Raw genomic sequence first — 24,678 nt, forward strand, 5'->3', positions numbered from 1 at the left:
AGACACTATATAAGCTGAAAAGAAGTTATTATGCTTTATTTAGTAAAATATATGTAAGATATTCTTCTTCACAGGCATAACATTGAAATCAGCTGCTGGAAACACAGAAGATGTGATGGGGAGAAAGCACACCTGTTCACTCTGCACAAGGAAGAGTAAGAGAACTGTCAGATGTCTGCAAAGCCCCTGCCAACAGGGCCAAGCAGTTACAAACACACAAGTACTGCATTGCTTACAAGAAACGAAGACAGAAAATAAGAAGGGCACTTTATGTATCAAACAAAATTGGCAAGTTTTGTAGAGGAAATAGTGTGAAACATACTGGGAGATAGGCCGGACAGTAAGCCACAGGAAGCAATTCGGCAATTATTTGGCCAGTGTCCTGGCAACATATCAGAGAAAAAGCACCTAAAAAAATGTATTCATTGACTTTTAATAATAAGAATTAGGAAAATAAGAAGAAATTGTGATAACAGTAACAAAATAATCAAATAAAGAGGAAAATTCAGTTATTAAAGACAAAATATGGTGGTATTTCAACTGGCATTTAAGCTGACAGTCTTTCAGAATGTTAAGACCAGCTATCTGATGTTAGAAAAGTTAATAAAATAAAAAAAAAAAAATAAGAATTGAGTGCAATTCTTTGCAACCAGTAGTGCACCACACCCACAAATAATGATTACAGGAAATGGAAAATATGCAAATATAGATCATAGGGTTAAAACCTATGCTGTCAGCAAAAATACAAAAATAGTAAGCAGTGTTGTAGACGGGAATGCATTCAGGCCTCTACAAGCAATTAATTGATCCAAAAAAGATCTTACAAAAAAGAACTTACATGAGTTTTGTCACATTCATACACACATACAATTACTTGGTGAGAATGTGACATGAGTGAAAGCAAAGTCTGCTGGGCAACCAGTGAATGAACAGTTTGCAGACACCCTGTGGAAAGAACACAAATATTATTAAACTTTACCAAGGTCCTCCTAGTCAAAAGCCCCTTTTTTTGCTTAAGAAGACAAGATGAAGATTTTAAGATGCCTGTACATCCCTTACATCCTTAAATTTCCAACACTATTTCTTCCCTCAGTCCACTGTACATGAAGGACTCAGGGCACTGTTTTGTTTATGTTCTCTAATAACAGCCCAGAAAATGGCAATATTTTTTTCATACAAAAAAAGGGATTCACCTAACAGAAGTAAACTGAAAATAAATTTCTGATGTTATGCACTAGCTGGAAACATTTTCAAAATAGAAGAAAGAGGAGCATTTTTTGAACATGTTATTTGTTTCAAAGTGTTCACTCAGCATTAATTAGAACTCAAGCTGTTGGCTTCCTATCTTGAGTTCAAACTCCTGCTCCCTCTTTACCACCCACTGGGGCCTGTTATTCCCTTTATAAACACCCATAAATCTCATCAACTTTAATGGGCTTATTGCAGTCCTGCATATGCATCAAGGGGAGGATAAATGTCTTTACTTGTGCCTTCTGATAACCATAATTGTTTAGTAACTTAATGAGATAATGTTTCTAAAATGGCAAAAATCAGTGGGTGTTTTTCTGTGCCCTTTAACATGATTTAGTGAGCTTTTCAGTTGAAATCATTCTAGATTTCAAATGTTGTTAGTAATTTTTACAGGGAAATTAAAGGCCAGCTTCTACCTGAAGAAAGCAGAATTACGAAGCAAAGGAAAGAATATAAGAACTTAGTCCCCACTTCTGCTGCTGAGAGGACAATGAAGAAAGTGCTCTATCAACTTTAGGTGAGCGTACAAATGGATCGATGAATTCAAAGAGGAAGCAGTACAGCAAAGGATGATCCGCAAAAGATTTTTTCTCATGAAAGACGAACAAAAGAGCTTGTTTCATTATCCCAGAAAAGCAAAAGCTGAGGAGGAATAGGATTGCTGTCTCTAGATACAACAAGAGAATGAGCACAGGGGAGAGAAAATAACCACTTGAGCGGAAAGAGAACGTTGGCACAAGAACAAATGGACATAAGTGGAAAATGAATAAATTTAGGTTTAATTTAGAAAAGGGCTCTGAGCCTTTCAAGCTATCAGATTTTGAAAAACTCTTTCACCGAAAATAATGGAGACAAAAAGAACCTAACTGCCTATAAGAAAACTCAATACATTTTTTAAAGTGGTTCAATAGTATAGTGCTTGCAAGGGACTGATTTCATAACCTAGAAGCTCCCTACTTTCCCTGTGTTACTATTGCTTCTCCTTTCTTTCCTACCATAGAGAGCACACAAACTGAAGATACAGACACAGTAAAGCAAAAAAAAAAAAAAAAAAAAAGGAGGGGAAACACAGCTGTTTCAGAGCACACTCCGCTAGTTATGATGGACAGTGGCACCACATGCTTTGCTGTATAGATGCTATGAATTAATAACACTTTGATTTGACCTGATAACATAACTCTGAAATAAAATACCATCCCTTACTTTTTTGTCTTGGTACTCCTCTTGATATGAGTTTGCACTGTCTCATTATCAGGCCATGACAAGCACTGTCCAGCTAGCTGAAAAAATTATTTTAAGTGTCAAACACGATCTGGCCCAGTCCTATTAAATGGCATATATACCTCTTTGTTATCAAATTGTTGAAATTTACTATTTGAAAGCAATGAACTTAACAACAGAGTGAAAAGTGTTCCCTAAGTACTTAATGTTAACTGTATACTGTAGCTGCTTGAAAAAACATAAATACCATTAAAAATCACTGATCCTTTATAAATTGCAGCTGAATGTAAAACAATGCTCAAGTTAATTGACTTTGCGTTTTCAGCAAGCACTTTGCCAAGTAATTATTATTTATCTAACAATGGTTTCAATGCAAATTGATAGTGAATATTTGCTATTAATCTGAAGTCATTGCAAAATACAAACAGCAATTACTTTCTGAAATTACCACAGAAGATGAAGAGAAAATGATTTTGACACTGGCTTACACACTTAATTTATAAAATAACGAACCAAAGACCTAAACATTATTATTTGTCATCTCTTACTGGCAAATTGTTATGTTAAAAAATAACAAAGCTAAACCAAAAAAATCTCCCTTTTTTTTTTTTTTTTTGATGGAAAGAGGTGCACCTTCCCATCAAAGCAATCTGCATCAAAGAGCTGTACATGCTACACTATCTTAGCGACCCCTCAGATGGAGCACTGAAGTGCCGGCTTCTCAGTAATAATCTCAGGAGAGCTGCTGGATCTAAAAGAAGGTTGCGCTTCCCAGTCAAGAGGACCACCAGACCATGGAACAGCAAATCTTATTCAGGGGAGACAAATACGTGTGGAATATTATTAGCTTTTCTCTAGGGGAAGACATTTCAAATAGCTAGGGAAAGATTTAAAATATCACTAGGAAAGATTAATTCCAATTACTAGAACATTCTCTAGGAGAACTGTATTCTCTAATAGACACCTCTCATTGGGAAGAATCCTTAGACAGCAATAAAGCTGAAATATGGAGAACAACCACTTCTTCTGTGCCATTTGAACTACTTAAGTTATGTCAGATGCAACGAGCTAGTGAAACTCAGCTGCAATATATACTATTTTGGAGTGAAGGGTTAACTACCGGACAGAATTTAGACAGCGAATAATTGCTTGGCATTCAAAATTAACAGTGGGGAGAGTTTTTCCCCTTTTTCTTAAAGGAACGCTATGGGTTAATAACTCTGTGTGGTCAATAACTCACTGTATTGAGATACTGGTTATACAGGGCCACAGCTAAACGGAGGAGAAGGCACCTTCTGTAGCATTTTTAACTGGTCGTTGCCCTAAACAGAATGCCTTGCAACTTCCTTTAGGTCCACTCTAGGATATGGAAGGCGGGAGGGTCTACAGTCATAACCAGCAAATTCATACTGCTGTAAGGGTAGCCATAGCAACACAGAGGAAAGCAAAACCTAAACAGTCATCCAAACTCAATATTACGGGGGTATCCCCTTAAGGCTGCCGTCCTATAGTCACTTTAGGTTGATATATGTATGGGCTGATGCTGAAAAGGGTGGTCCTGTCCTGACCCATTCATCCCCAAGCTTTCCTTCTGCCAGGCCTAGGTTTCCAAAGAAGAAATCTTGAGCCAGTTTAGGGAATTTATCCAGCTGAAAACAAGTTCTTTATTTTTTATTTAGTATCTCTTTAGCGATCGGCTAGCTTCCACCTCAGTGCTCCTGCTCTGACCTTGCACATCCCTGACCTTGCACATCCCATAGATACACTAGGTACCACAACTTTTTTGCATACTTCAAGTTAAAATTCACTCTTGCTCTTTCTGGGAGTAAGTTTTAAGCACCTTATTTTGCCACTTCTGACCTTTTGTTATGTTTGAAGGGTTTCTTACTTCTTTTACACCTTCTAGAAAAAAAAACAAAAAACAAAAAAAAGCAGAAAATAACTCTTCTTAGCTGTGTCAGTCTCTGCAATTCCAGGTGCCTGATCAAATAGCCACTTTCTCAATTGTCTGTAGTAACCTGTGTGATACCTTTATGTTATCTAATCAGCAGAGGCAGAGCTTCATTCCACAATGAGGCGACCATCTCCAAAATAGTATTTAAACGTATTAAATTATTGAGTAATAGGTAACTCAAGACATAGCAAAATCTAATCTATAGATTTCAGTCTAGCATGTAAATTTCTACAGGAGAAAAAAGAAGAAAAAGTGCACCAAACTCTTGAATAGTCAATTATTTCAGTTAATATACTCAAGAGCTATAATATATACACATGGTGCAATTCATCACTGACATTGTGGAGTTGCAGTAGCTGTGAATTTGACCTCATCTGGCCAGTTCCACAGAAACCAGTCTGAATTTACTATTCCGTTCAAAATAAGTATTCATCATTTAGAATAGGTATGCAAACTGAAGCATCCTTAGTAAGATAAAAGAGACACACACTGAAACAGGAATCAGCAATTCTGGGTGAGTTGGTATCCCAGGTACAACACTGTTGGGTATGAGAAAATACATGCTACTATCATTGGTTGCCTTGTTTTGCAAGATGCATCCTAATCATTCTCTGAAAATCTAGGAGACAGAGCATCATACAGAAGTCAGCAATGTAATATAAGAATTCTGTCAGAGCTTTAGCTAGTATTGCAGACAAGAAGTTGTTCCTCAAACTCTGGTCTTAACTGAGTAGCAATAGGAGGTACTGCAGTATCAGTACTTCATTAACATTTTTGATGAATTGGGTCTCTGAACAACAACAAGAGGGGACAAGAGGACATTTCCCTCCCTTTCTTTTGTGTCTACACAGCATGGTTGAAAGTGGGCTGAGAAAATTCTGGTTGAAAGAATGCTTCAACAAAGCAGAAATAATTTCTTATTTCTTGGCCTTTCATTCTGTGAAGTATTTAGTACTACCAATTTCATGCTAGAAAATAAAGTTACTCTCATCTGGATATTTTCAGACGTCCATGCTTTGATTCCTCAGCCAAGCTCACTGCATGGAAAGCTTGGAAGAACAATCTGTTTTCTTTTAAGAATTGTCTTTTTTCCTGAAGGAGGAACTCAAAAGCACTGTATTAACACACAATGCTGGACAGTGTCCCTGTTATTACTACAGTGTACTCACTTATCTACAAGTTCACTGAAATATTCAGCCTAGATTAACTTCTACTGTACAAACCCTGCTTATATTTTAATAACATCGAAGGAATATCAAAGCACATTGTGGTCTATGAGGGGTTGTAGATGGTATGAATCACATCATATCAAAGAAATAAGCAATTTTTTTTCGTGTTACAAAGACTAAAGGCTGAATTTAACTTCTCTTTTTGCCCTGAAACTAATTTTGTGTCATAGAATATCACATTAAAGTGATTTTAGAAATCAGAGTGCATTATACATTAAAAAACATATTATGATCTCAGGCGTTGCCTAAATCCCCATAAGCCTGAAAATCAGTTATGCACTCACAATATTGAGATTCGATTCAGCCTGTGCTGTAACACAGGCTAACTTTTAATCATAACCTAATTGGTGCTATGCTGCCAGGGTACTTCATCAGGTAGTGATTTGGTTCAATGACAGCATTATGGGAAGAGATTTGATTTGGAGATTGAATTTCTTCTGGCTGCTCATAGGAAGATCTACAAGACCAAGGACAAAAAGAAATGAGATTTTCCAGCTGAATCCATGACTGCGTTCTGTTTGGATCTCTTGCACCATTTCTAACATATCTGAATAAACAGCGTGATAGTGTAATGCAGTAGCACACTGCTGAGGCAATGTTATGTATAAGTCCCATTATGCTTTTCTTTCTGCTGTTCAGCTTAACTCTGCTGAACTGCAGAACAGATTTCTGTTTTGTTAAAAGCATTGTACAGAATTAAACCATGGGAATATTATCTGTAAAACCTAGGTGTTAGCAAGTCCCTCTAAACTTTCATAGACGGAGAATATCACTCAATTTCTTAGTATTAGTATAGTTCCACTTCGTAATAGCTATTGAACCTCCATAATGCATATTATATCTAAAATATATCTAGCCTGAGCTTGTAATGAGTTGATTGATCATCAGCAGTTTGTCAAACAGAAATCTCTCGATTGTACCTAAAGTAAAACAAATCCTGTGACTTGCTTCTAGCAGCAAATTTCTCGTTCAGATATTATTTGGTAAACTCAGGGATCTGACACTAAATCTTATAAGCAGAGGTAATTTTATGCTAAAGTAATCTGAAATCACCTGTTAGGTGATTATCCTTGGGGTTTTTGTTTGCTTATTTTTCTGTAAAAAACAACCATTACTTTAGCGCATTTTCATTTCAGCTTCATTCTCAAGATATAGGTAAGTGTGATGGGCTGCCTGGCTTGCCCACAGTGAAAACTTCCTATACAGCTTCAGAAACAAGACCTAGTCTAGCAGCTTCCATATTATAGTTAAGCTATTTCTGGGCCTTTCTCACTGGGTTACCCTGCCATATACTCTGTGCATTTGCAAAGGAATGGAAATAGTCTCTAGAAACAGATATTCATTGTTTCTAGTGTAGCGCATAACCCATGTCTTATATCAGGTTTCCTGGAGTGAAAATCCAGCTGTATGTGTCTGAAGGGAGCCACAGCAGGGAGCCGTGGCAGTTAGCAATAAACTCCTGTAAAGGGACAGTGAGAAACAAGCAATGTGGGTTTTATAAAGCTCACATGACAACCGGTCTAGGCACATCTAGCGTGCTCCAAATAAAATCCATCCTTACCCAGTGCTCCAGCCCCTTTGGACCAACAACATCAAGTGGAGAAGTATAACTCATGCATGTTTCTCTAACATGAGAAGTTTTAGAAGAACCTAAAGAATCCCAAAGCTTGAGAAACAGATTAGAAGTACTATACACTACAGTTAAAAAGGAAAAAAAAATATATAGGTAACTAATAATAGCAGCATGACAGGCATATGGTATAAGGGATTTTCATTGGTATGGGATTTTGCTTTAGAATTTTTTTAATGTTAACTAATAGTCAGCTAATAAAGGTATGCACATGGTGTTATTCATATTGCAATAACATATACAGGTCCCCAAATGAGTATTGCTGCAGTGTGCAGGACAGGGGTTTCATTATGCTAGATGTAGTGTATAAATATCTTTACATAAGCACACAGACATATACATATGTTTAAAATTTTCCTTGTTCAATTCACGAGGAAGAGAAACCAAGAAAGGATTCTTTCCTTGTCTTCTTTACCTCCGAAAAATATTTAAGAATAGAGAGAGAAGCGGCAGCATGGCCAGAAGGTCATCAAACTTAGGATTTGTTGGATCTGCAGGAGGAATGAATGTAAGAAAATTAAAGCCCTAAGAACATCCTGCTTACTGGCAACATCTAGGTTGCAGGCATTAGCACCCTTGCTGAGCTTAGCTGTCATGGTGCTACATGATAGCTTTCAACATAACAAACATTTTTCTGGAAGGCAATTAGATTGTTTCTGTGGAGAAATCAAGCTGCTTTGTGGATACGGATTTCATGATGTAGTCTCATCAGGCCAAGTAAAGAAAGCCACTCTAAATGCCTCTTACCAGCATGAAGGAAGACTGCAGACTGAAGAAGGGTACTTTGTTTATCAGAAAGTCATTCCACAGAGCAGGTGTCTGGGCGACCTGTGCATCTTCAGCCGGCAGGAGTAATTCATGAAGTCTTAAATGGCAATGATACTATTTGTGTTCCTTTTGGCTTTCCGATACATCCGCATCATGATAAGCAGTATATCTATAATAATTCTAATTCTAACTCAACTGCTTAACTTAATTCTGGGAATCGCATGCTGCTGTTAAAGGAATGATCCCAGTCACTAGGATTCAAAAGAAATGAGGTTCATCTTACTTGTGATCCTCTGTAACACAGTACCCACAGAGGTTTAGAAATGAACCAGAACAGTGTTTAATCTTCAGCCCTGTTTTACTCTGCTTGTGCACAATTTTTCCTCAAGTTTTCAGTGATATATGAAAGCCCACAAAACTGGATAGAAGAAACATGAGTGGCATTCACGTTTCATTTCTAAACGGGGCTTTGCCCTTCTGTGAATCTGACAAAAGTGCAAATCTCTCTGCCAGCCATTTCCTCTGGTAAAGCTTTTAAAAGGGCTTTTACCAGTCACTGCTGGCATTCCTAGAACAGAGTTCTGCACCGTGTGAAGGGAAGCACCTGAATGTTTCAGTGGCATCTGCCTGAAGGGATATGTCAAAGAAGAAATGTTCGAACAATGAGATTTATTAAAGTAAATGTCCAATATCTACCACAGAAAACTTGACATCCCTTAACCATAAACCATCCGGGAATATTCCCTTACTGTCTTTCTCTCTTGCTTTTTCTAAATCTGGATTTATACGTAGAGAGAAGGCATGATGACTTAGGTTCGATATGGCATTTATCTTCACAAGTGAGGAGACTAATAGATCACCAATGACATTACCACAAGTGAGTTCTAAGGTCTCTTCACAAGTGAAGATAAATGATGTATCAGACCTAAGCCAGCATATATTACATGAAATACCTAATAAGTCTCACTCTCGACATAGCTGGATTTGATGGAGATGACTGAACTTACGTTACATTTCAAATCCACCACCCTGAGAAAAAGAAATCAAATTTGCCAACCAGATGAGATCACTCACCACTGAAACAACCTTACTCCATTTCACACTTTTACCATGCTACTGCTCTAAAGATATACAAGTAGCAATGCCATAATAAAAACCAATTAAAAATGTGCTTATGAAATAGAGGATCAGTAACTCAGTTTTCACTGCATGAGACGTGACCATCATGCCTTGAGCAATGTACAATGTTTATAAAGCTTTATATATCCAAGTCTGTATGTACAGATCCACATACCTGAAATATGCACAGTTGATTGATTGTCAGTTTAGGCTTTATAGAATATTGCAAGTATCCACTACAACCTGTGGTCTTCCTTAAGCTTTGTGAGTGGTTTTACTTTGTTAAAAAGCTGACTGGTTTTAGAATTTCTAATTAATTTAGGAGTACAATATCCTTATTAGAATGTTACATCTGCCAGACTAAGACATGTCAAAAGTCCAGCTGAATCAGGGGCTAGCAGCAGATGTTTATGGACTCTGTGTAATAACATACTGGGGCTAGAGATTTCCTTAGCTGGACACAGCATCTGGACCATAATGTTACGGAAACAGAGGTTTAATCTACCTTGTGCCATTTGAAACCCAAAGTAACATGCCAACACTAGCTGATTTTGGTGATCCTGCCAACAGTCTGCAGTGGAAAGCAAGGAACTCATCTGAAGCTGAATTTTGTGTGCGTGGAATTTGCTGAGAGGAGAGCTAGACTGGGCGCAACAGAGTTGCAACTCATTTAACATAAATATATATCTCAGATCTCATCCCAGTGCATAAAGCCTCATGCTTTTACGCTTTGTAACACAGTCCTGTATCATTGACAAATATTGCAATATTTTAAAGATTATTCTCAATTTTTAGTCTAAAAGTACCCTGGTATAATGCTTTACTAGAAACAATTCTCTAAATAATACTGCTTTTAGCATTAATTTAATGTACTTGTAATCAAGTCCCTTCAAGGACACAGTAGAAGACAGTCTGAGTGGCATGGCAAGTAATAAAAACGTAACTTGAACATTTCTCATAGTGTATTACATTTTGGCCATGTGCAAAAACCAGCCAGGATCCAGGTACGTGCTAATAGGTCATTCAATAGGTTGAAAGCATAAGAAGAAGAAAAATGAAATCATATTCCATGTATCAGAGGGTGGTGCAGGTGGCCCAGCGAGGTGCAGGCCATGTGGTGTCCCCTCCCTGTCCTGCAGTCCCCAGCGAGGAGAGCCAGGTAGGGGCTGGGTAGAGAGGGTGAAGGGGTTGGTACTGGGAGGCAGCTGCCGAGGGGGCGGCCCTGGGGGCCTCACTCCCCCTCTCCTTCTTTCTTACTTCTGTAGAACATTTTGGAAACAGTTATACTTTTTTACATAGCCTTTTTTAAGCATCATTTTCATTTTACCGGTGAGAAAGTGAAAGGAGATAATGCAGTCAAATGATATAGCCAGTATCAGAGAAAACGGTCATTGTTCCTAGCTTAAAACTAGACATCCTTATCTCTCAAGCAAAGCACTCTCTTAGGCATATTGACTTGCTTTCAACTGTATTCATCTTCCTATATATCATGAATACAAAAGAATGGACATATGTGGATTTAGGGGAATTTAGAATTTGCAAAGGTAATCAGAAACTGAGATTAATAAAAATGTTTCTCATTTGTGTTACCACAGCACTTAAGTACTTAAGTAAGGATAAGAGATAGAAAACTGAAACAAACTTTAAACTGATCACAAACAACATTTAAAAGAATTTCTCTGTTTTCGTTATCCAAGTTAAGAGATATGAAAGCAGCTGGGAAATAAGGAATGAGATCAGACTTCAAAAGAATGATTTTTATGAATATTTTCTATTTCTATTATATCTAAGAATTTTGCAGTATTTCTTTGTTCCTCATATCATTCAAATAGTGGTATAGAAATTCTGCGTTTCGCTACAGGAAAGGAAGATCAGGTTGTGTGGACACAGGTAAAATTGTTTCGGAAATGCCTATATAGTTAATGAGAAGCATTAAAAATACATAAAATCAATCAATCATAAAACTGATGAAAAAGTACATATTATTTCTCTTTAATAGTTCTTAAGGCATTAAGCTGTGTTCAGGTTATGATTTAAATTTTTCCTATTGACCTTTAATAGTAAGAAATGCATACAGGAACTGCAAATCTTTGAAAGACAAGAAATATCAGGAGAATTCCTCATAAAATATCAACAGTGAACAATATTCAAAATTTAAGTGGAAAATTGTTAAATTTCTTCAGCTGAGATCGTCTCTGTATGTATAAAGATCTGAATTAGCATATATTAGCATATATTACTGCTTCTGCTTTTGAAGTTTTTTAAATCTCTCCATTTCTGTTATGAAAACATAACCTAGTTGATAAATACTGGTTAGGATTTTTCGAGGATAACTATAAAAAAAGATGGTGTTCTAGAAATTGCAGTTAATGTGAATGATAAAAGAAGGGACACTATGAGAGTTTTCATATTTAAGTAACTAATTTACTAATTTGTCCATCTTCCTGTAAAAGTAAATAAGCTTTTTTTTTTCCCTCTTTGGTAAAAGTATACAAAGCTTCAAGATGCCACAATAGTCTTTTCTTCCCTTCCCCATCTGTGGTGGCGAGACTAGGGCTCTCAGCATCTACTGAATTCACAATACAGGAGAATAATGACAATATTTTTTACTTTATATAGTTATTCTGTTACTTTTAACCAAGTCATTAAAAAGAGGAACTTATTAATATCCATGTAACAAGTCAGTAAAGTGCTCTTGGGACTGAAGTCAACGGTTCCCAGAGACAAGATGAAACATACACTTTACCTCTAATACACAGATATATTCATAGGAAGCCTTCAGTTTTCATAATAATTCTTTCTTTGGCTTTTGACACAGCTAGGAATTATACTTTTCAGAAATAAAAAAAGCTTTTGTTTTGTTTTTAATGATTGGAACACTTGTCCAGAAGAGCTGGATGGAGATCACTTACTTGTTTTACATGTCTGTAAAATATACACATTTTATTCGTTAAGTTTATCTTAAGTGTCTTTGGAGACCTTTTTTGCAAGTTACACTATTTCTCACTTTCTCCCAATACCATTATCATTTATCTTATAGCTTCTTTTCATGGTACTACGTTTTAACAAGCATATTTTGTTTTAGATAAACTTCAGCTAATTACTTATGTAAGTAATGTGTACTAGGAAAAGACAGTGGTAAAATCTAATAATTTTTTAAAAGTATAAACAGAATCTTTTGAGCAAACTGAAATAAAAACGTATTTTCTACAGGATTCTTTTTCTGCAACTTCATTCTTTCATCAGACGCATACACCTGCATGTACCTGCTTTGATACTAGAGGACTACAGGTGTGGATCAGTGTTAACTTTTCTTTTTTTTCTCCTGTGTTTTAGGTTTGAAGCTTTTCTGTTTAATCAAGACTAACTTCAGTCGGAAAGTCATTCTGGAAAGTCATTTAGTCCAGCCCAATTCAGCAGTGTGATTGATTTGGTGGCTTACACACTTCCCTGGTGTGTGGGTGTCTCGTCTAGCACTGAACAATCCACTGTTGACAATTCTACAACATGCCTTGGCAGGCTGTCCAACTGCCGAAATATATTCACAGTCAAAGGCTTTTTTTTTTCCTACTGCTTAACCTAAATTTTCACCTTCTGGAAGGAAACGAATATGGCGTTTATATACATTCAGTTGGATGATAAAAGCTGGCATTGGGTTAATAACCATACTACTAAGTAATTCTTTACATGACATTTTTACATGCGGAGCCTTTTTTTTTTCAAACTAGTGGTTCATAATAAAGGAATTGAACAATTAAGTAATATACTTATATTGTGCCTGTACTTTTAAGAGATATATTGTTAACATTTAGTTAACGTTTTTGACCTGTATATTCTCATATTTAAATGGTTCAGGTGTAACTCTCCCTCTTTAGTCGTTTTTAGCATGGGCAGGAAACTTCTACTCCATACAAAAACACTCTGCAAGAAAGGCATATACTTTAGAATACAAAGCAATTGTTTTTGTAGTTAATACATAGAGAGTAGATAGCTTTGGCTAACAAGCTAATAGGCCAAGCATCAGTAGGGTCACCACTGCCATGAGACGTGGAGAGCCTCTGCTGCCCGGGCTGGTGTCACTTATGCAGGCAGGGGTCAGCCTCCAGCAATCCTGTGAGTCAGTTAGTTCTTGATGCTGCTGTCTTCCACTTCCATGGGTTTCTTTTTCTTGGGGTTTTATATGTTTTCACATCGGTATTTTTTTCCTTTTAAAACCTTGAGCTGCTAACTGTTATCTTCTCAATGACTTGTCTGTCTAGCTTTTAACTTTCCTTATGTTGTGTAGCTCTAGCTTACCCATCTTCTCAACCTTAAAGACAATTTCTCACTGAAACCGAGCCAAGGTCATAAAGTTGTGCTGCAACAAACTAGATCCTGGATCGCAGACAACTGAGTCCCAGGGCTGAGCATTAGACAGTTGTCAGCCTTTTAAAGCAGATTGTTTCAGTCTAACTCATTCTTTGGCTGCTACCATAGGTAAAAGTTGCACGCGTTAATGTCAGTATCTGTCTTATCATTTAATGTCAATACAATAATAAATGTTACAGGTTATGCTTATCTTTTTGTCTAGTGGTTTCCCGTCTGTGAAAGACACACAATGCTTTTCTTTTTTGATATTAAGCATATCATTGGGAGTCTAACTTTTACTTTACCAGATTATTATTTAGTTACATCCACTGCCTGCAGGTCATACTCCACGACTGGGAAAACATTACCTGCTGCCAAAACATTGCCTACTGTCATAAATCTTGTTAAAATAGAAAACAAGCTAGACAAGATCAGGTCTGTTAAGTCCTCAGAACAAATTAGACATTGAATCTGCGCAAGTAGTAAAAATTCAATGAGCAAGCGGATCTTGTTTTCAAAGGTTCCTTGAAATTAAGCTATGAGCAGAAAAGTTATCTGCTAATTGGGGCTGGAGGGAAAGGTAGAGATATTTATACACCTAACCCATACAACTCTGACTTGCAGCTAAGTGCTCAATTGAATTTCTTATTAACACAGTCTCTAGAAAGCAATTAATTGGCAGCCAAAGCAACTGTATTGTCTAGAATAACCTCGGTCCAGTGCTGTCCCCATCCTCTGAAACAAGATACCAAAATGCTCTTATGAACTGTCTATACTTTTTGCAAGTTCTCTTATACCTTCAAAAAAATTCATCCAGCATTTGAAAGGTGGTCCCTTTAAACCAAAGAGGAGAGAGAGGCAGAATCCCAAGAGCTTTTTAACAATAGCTGTATCATTGCTATATACTTACTGACATTTGGTACTTTCCATTAAAAGACCATGCTTTCAGTTGCTTATAATTTTGGTAAATCTCTACTTAGGCATATGTATTTTCCCTTGCTGGATATCGTCCTTACATGAATGTGTCAGAAAATTTCACACAAAAGAGCTTAACCATGTCAAAGAGAAGGGAAGAGGAACATGCTGTTTCACCAACCCATGCCTTCTGTAGCAGCTATACCTCCCACATATTTTAGAAATTTGGCATAACAGTCATTGCTTGAGCACCATGTGGAGCTGAGGACTGTGCACAAGAGTATCACCCCTTGCGTGTGGTCCTCTACAAGGCTGCTGGAGCTGCACCTTTTTCCACAGCCCACTTGTCAAGGGAACCTTAATAAAGTTGTGTTTCCAGAGCAGGAGTCTGGTTCAAAGCCCCTTGTCATCATATAGCCCTAATCTACCTATAACTTGATTTCCCGTATCTGAGATAGTCACCTCTTTCACATGGATTGCAAGTTGAGAGGCGTGAAAATTCAGGCTTTTGAACTGAGACCAGGAAGACTGTCTCTCCAGTGCTCTAGACAATTTCCACATTAGTCTTGAAAGTATGAAAGAGGAAAATGACTGCTTCAAGCATATGGGGAATCAGGGTTTGAATCAGGGAATTTAGAAAAGAAAAGAAGAAATATACTGTGTGTAGAAAGAATAAGATCTGGAAGCTAAAACAATGTAGGAAAGTGGGATCAGGAGCCTAATCTGGACCTGGCTGAAGAAGGAAACAGGAATGAGGGTTTAGGGATAGAAATCAGAAGACTGGGCAAATCACCCACAGAGACAAATTAGGACTAGGAGTCAGCAAAGTGAGAGCTAAGGAGGGAGAAAACTGGGAAGATAGCTGGGACAGGAAGCACAGGCCAAGACCCCAAAGTTAATCTTTCTCTTTCTCTTTATCTGTAATCCTCTTGTATAAGTGATAACTGGAGATAATTCCAACATTTCTGAACTTGCTTTAGTACTAAACTGTGGTGAATCGTCATAATGTTGCTATTGTGTAGATTGAAATCATAGGAAGTATTTAGATTCAAAAACAGAGGTTCAAAAACATATCCGTAACATCAGAATGTAATGCAGAATAATAGCATGCTGCATTCACCTGAGTATAATGCAAGTCAAACAGGAACAAAGGAAAACATTTTAATATTGCTGGAACCGCATTTTCAACAGAAAATTGTTGTTGAACTATTTTAATATGTCTCTATGCAGAGGATTGAAATCTTTTTACAGGCAGTTCTCAAGCCTGCTGCCTTCAGCCCATTGTGCTTAATACAGCCTCTGGCTTCTTTCACTTGGGTTGTGAAGTTCTTCCTGCAGCAGAATTTCCCATTCATGTGCTAGAAGGCTTTTTGCCAGCTGGATGTTAAAAGAGTACACAGTAAGGAACCAGCTAGTTCCTTACAATATTTGCTCTAATCTTTATTCTCCCTTTCATATTATTTCCCTCCCTTCTGTTCTCTGTCTCTACTGAATTCTGAGCCTTCGTATAGGTCTCACTGTATTGCTAACCTGAAATTATTAAAAAGCATAAAAATCCCTTATCACTATCCCTGTTCTCAAAAGTGGAAGATTGACTTAAAAATCACTGCGGTTAAAGAAAAAAAAAGCTTAAACGAACAAATACATAAGAAATGGCTGATTTGGGCTAATTTGGATATTTTTCCTGAAACTTTTTCTTTTCTGAGCTATTAAGTCAATTTTCAATTATTAGCAATATCAGGAGAATTAGGAAATTACGTCCTCTCTTCTTATTTTTGCTTAACAAGCAGTGGAACTATAGCTGGGGGAAAAAAGCCAAAGGCTTTGAATGCTTTAAATCACAAAAATGTACAGCAAAAGCTCACAAAATTGATCTTTGTGCAGTATTTCATTTTCTCTGAATGCCTATTTTTGTTGTTATTGTCACTATCAAATATTTAACATTCAGGTAGTGTCTTACAAACATGAATCTACTGGGAAAATAAGTAATATTAGCATATCTTATGCATTAGGAGCCGTTCAGCAGGGAGTTAGTTGTTTATCAGGGCCATCACTAGCGTCGGAATCACAGGCAGAATTAGAACATGAGAGTCACTCTGCCTACTTATCCTGGCTGTGCCTCTTAGCGGGACGAAGGTTTTCCTTGTAACTAGAGGGAACATTAGGTGCTGAGACACTTCTGTCTTGCACCCTGAGCCTGCCCCTAGTGTTGTACATCAAACACCAGGCATATCCGTATGATATTTTGACATTACGCACAGTAAAGATAAACTGACCACACGTGTACACAGAGTAAGCCTGTCTCCTTGAATGTGTACATACAAAACAGGGCTTCATGCTTGCCCTCCCCTCAACCAACACAAGTACAAAGGAATCGTTCTTCAGGGCCAGAGGCTACTTCTTGCAGCTTGTGATAGTAAATGCATGTAACTCAAAGGCAGATTTTCAAATGAACACAATTGGCTCCATCAGAAAGCTTGACTTTTGCATCTGTTGGATTCGCCCAGCAGAAGAGTTTGAATAAGCCCTGATATGCTAGCTTCCTATTCTAGGGTTTAATAAAACTAGTATGTTTAAGAGTAAGAAACTGACATGCATTTATTACTTTTGGGGGGGGTATTTTCCAAAGGAGGTATATGTATGAGGGATGTTAACTATTTAGATGAGCATGCCTGAGGTGTAATTTTTTTTTATAACATAAATAATGTTTATTTACAAAAGTCTCAAAGAGAGTTTTCTGCCAAAGATAAAACTGGTAGCAGTATGGTTGCTTGTAACTAACTTCTCATATGCTTTTTGCTGAACTCTGGAAAAGATAGAAAAATAGAGTCTTTTTGTAGATTAGTAACAGGCCTTGATTTGTTTTTAGAATTGTGAGTGTCAATATTTCATGATGCAGAAGCTATTCTGCATGACTTATTTTAAGTTATGAGAGAAGTCCTTATCAGTTTTAGTTTTCATATTAAGCACTGCTCCTCTCATGTGTTATTCTATCTGTCTATCTTTGAGGAGAAGGAAGGATGGTATAAAAAAGAAAAACTGCTATCCAAAATTTCCAAAATAATAAAGTTGTTCACTTATTTTTGAGTTCTTGGTTGTCTCTAAGAGTAAATCCCATTAGGTGTTTGAAACTATGGCTGTTTTTCGTTATGTTGAGCCTTATATTTTTGTCTCTACATTTTTACTTTTTCCAAGGCACCCTTTCAGACCTCCAGGGTACTAATTATAATGATTTTGTTACTATGTTACTGGATAGTTATGATGATTTTGTTAAAATATAAAATCATTAGGGTAGTCTTATTTGTAAAATAAACTCTTGTGATCTCTGAACCTAAGATTACACACGCAATTAGATTAAGAGTGGGAAAAGAAGGTAAGAGAAAGCATAGATAGATGCTTTCGGTAAAACTAGTCACAAATGGCCATTAGTCTAAAGTGTCCCAGCTGGCAGAGGTTTGTAGGCATCACAGCAAAGGTAGGTTTTAAGGAAGGATTTAAGAGGATAAAGTGATATGATCTCTGGGATTATCAGTGATGGATGAAATAGGCAATGATTTAAAGCGTAAGGGAAGCTTTTAAGTACTCTGTACCTCTAAGTCTGAGGTTTATAATGTGAGATAGCTAATTTGTCTGTAGTAGTTTGTAAGGTTTTTGCATGAGTGGGAGCATGGGCTTTTTTGCTAGTGATCTAGAGACTTACGTGGATGCTTTGTATAATATTCTCCTGTTTGGGTGAGAAGTAAAATGCATGAGGTTTAATAGGATAAGCTTAAGCAGTGCATTCGCCAGACGAGCTCCTGCTGGGGGAAGGGGATGTTAGCCATATTCACTAACTAGGCAAGAGCTCTTCTCTTTTTTGGCTGATTATGCTTATCTTGAACTATTATTTTGCTACAAATATTATGAAGTATGATACCAAGTATTTTGAAAGAAGCAATGTCTGAATAGTGCTCTGTATCAAGCTCTCTTCCTCAATTTTCTTTTTTCCTCCAACCAACCTCTTCACGTTCTTGCCCAAAGTATACCATATAGCTATGTGGGTAAACTGCTATGCTGCTTGTTTCTATGCAGAGCAGGAACTCTTGGAGCAGGAGCAGTACCTCTCCGAGTGCTTATGTGACTCCACTTTTACTGGAATAGAAATGCTGATTATGACATGTTAAAGCAGTGGTTTATCTGCAAAATCAGGCAGCTGAAAACTAATAAATAAAAGCCTGCCAGAATAGCTTGCTCTGGTCCTACCTGCATACCTCTAGAGAATTTGAGGTTGAGCAAGGAGAGCGTTTCTGATTGAGAGAATGAAGGAGTAGAAAATGATGGGGGATAAGAAGCAATGCATCAAAGAGGCAGACCTAAAACATAAAACAGTGATCATTCAAGATCTGTGTAACTGGAAGTGTTCTGCTTGATGTTTGCAAATCTGGAATGAATTCATTATTGAGAACAGAGATGTAGGAAGACAGGTGTGACATGGAACATGTTGGAAAACTTGGCAAAAGGTTGTTGTATGTCCAGTTACTGGGCCAGTAGAAAGATGTATTTGTAACCTGCTTTGAAATATCTCCTAGTCATGCATAGGAGTTTTTTTGATTGTTTGTTTATTTTTTTGCTTGTTGAGAACATGGTTCTTCTTATGGTCCTTTGCTAAGTATCTCATCATATTTAGCTTTCTCCAGTTTTTTGCAGAACGCTTTTTTCAGAAGTAGCTTTTACAGAAGTAGACAAACAATTAAGGGGGGATGAGGGGGAAGAAGTGTAATAAAAGGGTTCTTTAGAACAGCCTAGAGAACTGAACGGTATAATTGAAGAAAGTGATACTATGAAAAAGTTCAGCATGCTGAGGAGCTTTTGAAAACTGATTAAGGGGAAAACATCTGCAGTGAAAACCTGGCTAACTTAAAAATATTCTGTTTCCCTTCTATATACATACATATATATATATATATATATATATATATGTACACACACACACACACACACATATATATATATAAAACTGCAATAAATTGTTTACTTTGGGCAATTTAACATCCTGAAGAAAAAGTAACCCCTTAGCCACACCTGCAGAAAGTGCCAAAAAAATGTGGGGAAGATATCTATTTTTTTCAAAGGAATTTAATAGTCTCTAATGCTGTAACCTTACATAACAGCATAATGTTCTCTGCCCCATCTAATGTTCCCTTCATCCTCCATTTTGTACTGGTTTTCACCTCCAGCCCACAGGTGCCCTCTCTTCTGCAGTTCCTTTACCTTCCCTTTCTTCTCATCCCGTTTTGCTGGATCTTGTGGGCTCTGCCAAAACGTAGAGGTGGGTCTAGGTGACCCTGCTTGAGCAGGGAGGTTGGACTAGATGATCTCCAGAGGTCCCTTCCAACCTAAACGATTCTGTATTGCCCTCAACCTATCTTGCAGCATCTCACCTGAACAGATCCTCTCCCCTAGTTCTGGGATCTTTGGCAAAATTTCCTGCAGGTTGACAGTGATCAATGGGTTGCAGCCTTCAAAACTGTAAGGAAAAAAAAATCTGGTTGTAATTGAAAGGCTTAAATACTTGAAAATGGGTTCTCTTCCCTTCAGCTGGATCTGTTCATCACATTTGAGCAAATTGTGGCAGCAGTTTGGGTGGCCACTACAAGCATGCGTTCCTTTCCCTAGGCTCTGGGGACACTTTATGGACCCTTCTTTTTTTGAGCTGCTTTTATAAGAAAAAGAGCTGCTCCTACTACACAAGGTGAAGGAGACTGGGCATGAGTCATGAGGATTGACAGCTGAGATGATCTATGGAGAACAGGGCTTTATGTTACTGCCAGTGACTGGTGGTAGTGTTGTCTTATCGGAGCGGCTGCTAATGCTGTGCTCCTTAGCCTGCTGGTATCTCCAAGTATCTGATCGTTGGTACTGGTGAAGACAACTCTTGGTGTAGTATAGCTGACTTCAGACTTTTCTTTAGAAAGCAGCAGACTTCCTTCTAAGTGGCAAAGTGCGCATAAAGCTGCTGCCACCTGAAACAACTGTCTGCTGTGCCTATTGCCAACCTTATTTCAGTCCCGTTCTAGCCATGCAGGAAGAAGCACAGAGTGGAGAAAAATGCTAGAGGAGGATTGCCTGTTGTCTTCAGTAGCTGGTAATTTTCAAAACTTTAACTTTTTGTTCCACGTTAACCATTACTCTTGCAAGGAGCTTCTACGTGGACTGTGTAATTGTGAACCCAAAATGCAAGTTAAATACCAGGGAAATACTGGGTAGCACATAGATGAAACTGATCTGAAATAGGAGGGATCAGAGCTGGTATAATCCTAAACTTCTGACAATATAGGAAGTATCTCAATATAGGAGCTAATGAGAATTTTAAAGTACTCCATATTTGGTGCACATGTTCTGCTCTAGCCACGGAAAGTGCTCTGCAAACGGTTTACAACACTCTTTAAAATACCAACTCTTTTGCATGAGTGTCATCTGGATTATGCCCATTTAATCAGGGCGCTGTAGTGCACTTGGCTAAATGTTTGCAGCCTCTTACTGTAAATGCTACTAAGCAGAACTTCTACCAGCCATAGCTTTTTAAGGCATATGTCTTAGCTTAACATGGTGTTTAACAGATGCTAAGCTAGGCTTCCCCAGTTGAACAGCCAAGATTTTGTTGTTAACTGACCATGCCACTTGCAGCATCAACTAGAACTATTTCACTACCTATCTGAGATACTTGACTGGAATTGGACTGATAACCATGCTCTGGATTAGTACTTTTCTCTTAAAGTTTTTTTGTTAGTGTATATTGCTATTTAAAAAGGACAACATGCAAACTTCTTCTGACTTAGATGTTTTGCATGTCAGTTGTCTTTCAGTAAGCTTTGGCACTCTTTCTTAATATGATCTTCAAATTTAGATTTGTGGTTTACTGCTCTGAACTCCTACCACTCAGAAAGTCACGGCACATCCCAGGATCTCACAAGACTAGATTAATGTGATATTTAAAAAGAAAGAGCAAAAAAGTCTGTTTCAAGTTCTGTTTACTGTTCTGTTCTAAGTCCTGAAAACACAAAGCAGATCTAGTTGTAAATTGTGGGTGTGGTAGGTATTTTATTTTATTTTTTGGATTTTTTTTTAAATGAGTTGTATGTTTAGGATTAAAGAAAAAAAGATTGGAGAAGTCAGGCAGTTTGGAACTAGCAGCAGAGTAGTTACCTTCATTGACAGCAGTAATAAATTTTAGACTTTGATATCTGTAAAGAGTCACTGAATTGGAGCACCTTCAGCTTGCAGAACCTGCAGAAACGTCTGGGAAGCATAGGTATTGGATAGCCAGGCCTCAGGAAAGAGTAACTTCTTAGGGTCCAGATGGGACATTGCACCATTGTTGCCACAGCTGAGCACTGACAAGGTGGCTGCTGTCAAGCTGGAAAGCAGAACATGCCCACAAGTGTGCGGTAGTCCACGGATCAACTCTGTATTTCTCTTCTGTTTGTCCTATCACGTGAGTCATCCTTCTTTAAAACATCACTTTAATTCATAGCCTAACAGTTATCGGCTTTCAGTTTAAAAGCATCTCCTTATTTTGAGGAGATGCGTATAGGGGAAGGTCTGAACAGATTTGTCGCAGACTTCTGGCTGAGTTGGGGTTCAGTTGTGACAGGAAAGGTATTCTGTAGTTGTGATTTGTTTAATCAATTATCGTATCATATATGAATAAATAGTCAATAGCCTACAATAAGTTTCAGTATTTTTGAAAAGCTTACAAGACAAGAAGGGAGATGTTAATTTTCAAAAGAACCTGAAAGAAGTGCAATTCCAGAGAAAGTTACTTCAAAGGCAGTCCAAAATGGCCCACAATGCTGTGATTGGCTTTGAATTCAGATTCCAAAAAAGGAATCTGGGGGAGGAGGAATCTCTTTATATACCTACTGGCTTCTGAGCCTTTACGATATGTTTGGCACGCACTTTGCAGCTCTTCTCCACTACAAGGCAGGCTGGATTTCTTTTTAAAAAGGAGGATTAAAATTCTTCTTTGTGGAAGTCTGGGCTTTAATATCCACTGACCACTAAAACCATGACAGTTGGCAGCAGTTCAGAGATCTCTCTAGCTCTCTCTCTCTCAATCTGTCTCTTTAAAAAATAGTAATAATAATAATTAGGAGATCATGACAAGGATCATTTTTATGCACAGATTCAGTGAAGAAGTACTACTTACAGAAATGCATGTGCTGGAGGATCAAGTATTAGCTCAAAGTATTCGCATATTGTGAGTTCATACCTCAATCATGATAATGTAAAACACAGAAGAACTTAAAAATATCAAATTTAATGGGGGTTTACTTACCTTTTGACTCTTGAACTTTTACCTTTGATGTTTTCAACTTTTTTGTTGGCATGCACACATACACATGCTATATGTTAGAAACCAGTTAGACTCGGTTTGTATTAACAGAAGTACTATTATAACTTTCTAGAAACCTTCCTATATTGCCAGTATGATGTATTTTTTTTAAGGTACTACTCTAAAGTTTTAAAGTATTGAGAACTTACTACATTAACAAGATAAATCATCAACAGTAGCTCTTTCTATTAAAAGAACTAATAGGGTATAAAGTCTTGTCAGATGGACAAAAACAGTCTCTTGGGCTCCTGACCATCAGTAACATAAATGCTTCAAGTATCAACAGCATTCCTGTCACCCTAAATACCTTCAACTTTTAGCCTGGTTTCCTTGCGAAAAGAAGTCTGTAAGTACTTCTGTCTGTAATCTCTGTCTTTCTAACTGTAAATCAGACTGTAACTTTTGAATGAGTTAACAAATTCCAACCAAATTAATCAGGAGAGCAGAAGCATCAGGTACTCCTTCTGACAAGAGTTGGACGAGTGCTAGAGAGAGTGCCCATTAGCACCTTCAAGGAGGGAAGGCTACAGCTTGATGCTTATGCTTTACTAAATATTGGAGATCACAACCAAATAAGAATTTAGGAGGGAGGTTTTCCATTGCTCACAGAACTGTGTGTTTCACAGGCTTTTTTTTTTTTTCCCCTCCCCGTAAACAGATGCGGAAACACCCATAAAGAGTTATGATTGTGAGATGCTATATGTCTTCATGAAAGCATAGCAGTTGAATATTGTGCAAAACAACCTATGCACAGTAAGCTCTGGAAGAGAAGTGGTAGATGGGTGTTTTTTCTATTTTGCTTTCCTTGACACATGGCTTTGTAAGTTGCCCGAAGTGCAATATGGGATCTCGATTGTCACACTCGGTGGTAGATGTGATGTGTACTGTTTTATGCAGTCCTGCTCTCCCTGTTGTACCATCTCAGGGTTGTGCTGGAGCACTCAACAGCTCCAGTTCCCTTCCAAAGAAATCAAAGAATGCAAGGGAAAGGTGAACATCTAGATCTGGTATGATGCTGTCCTGGGTGCACTTCTAAACCAAACCTGTTTACCTGTCTTATAGTGTCGGCAGAGTCAAAAATATGCCTGCAATATTGATAGGTATAACAAACTAATGATTGCCTATTAAGGCAAACAGGAACCTAGATATCTGAAAATTAGATGTCTCCTCTAAGGTAGTTTTAGTTTCCCTTTAGATTTGCCGTCCAGTCAATGACGGAAGATAATCAGGTCAAGACAAAGGAGGAAACTAGATAACCTGCTTCAACTAAATCACTTGCTCTACTATGCACTTAACTTTGACAGCTAACTTCAGGTGATTTAAGTCTCCTCCTGTGTGTCTGACAACTGTTCTGAGGGGTTAATAGGTATCTTATAAACTTGAAAAATCAAAACATTTAGTTACAAAAGCAGTCTGTGTAAGCCTTTCAAGGGGACTGATACAGTGGGATACAATTCTGAAGTGTATAGGGGCTTCTAGGCTAATCCTCAGAGCTGTGCAGTCATACATAAAATATCGGGCTAGGATCATGTTTAAGCTGTATGGCTGGGATGGTGCTTTGAAAGGTAATGAGGTGAGAAGTCAGCTTTTTATTCTCTCATAGTCTTTCTACTACTCTGCTTTTGGTCCTTATTGGTTCCCAACTTCTTCAAATAAGGGACATTACAGGTATACAGAATTCACTTCCAGTGCCCATCTGGTTTCTGTGTTGTCGATAGTAAGCTGCTACAGTGCACATCTGTACTAGTAACTGTTTGGAAAAACACTTGAGTTCACAAGGGAAAAAATACAGTAGTCTCTTCTCTGGGGCATGGACCCTGGTGTTCTGTTGTTTTTCAAAACCTATTTTTCCTTGACAATTCATTTAAAA

The sequence above is a fragment of the Struthio camelus genome, chromosome 1 (genome assembly GCF_040807025.1).
Source record: "Struthio camelus isolate bStrCam1 chromosome 1, bStrCam1.hap1, whole genome shotgun sequence".
Classification (NCBI taxonomy): domain Eukaryota; kingdom Metazoa; phylum Chordata; class Aves; order Struthioniformes; family Struthionidae; genus Struthio; species Struthio camelus.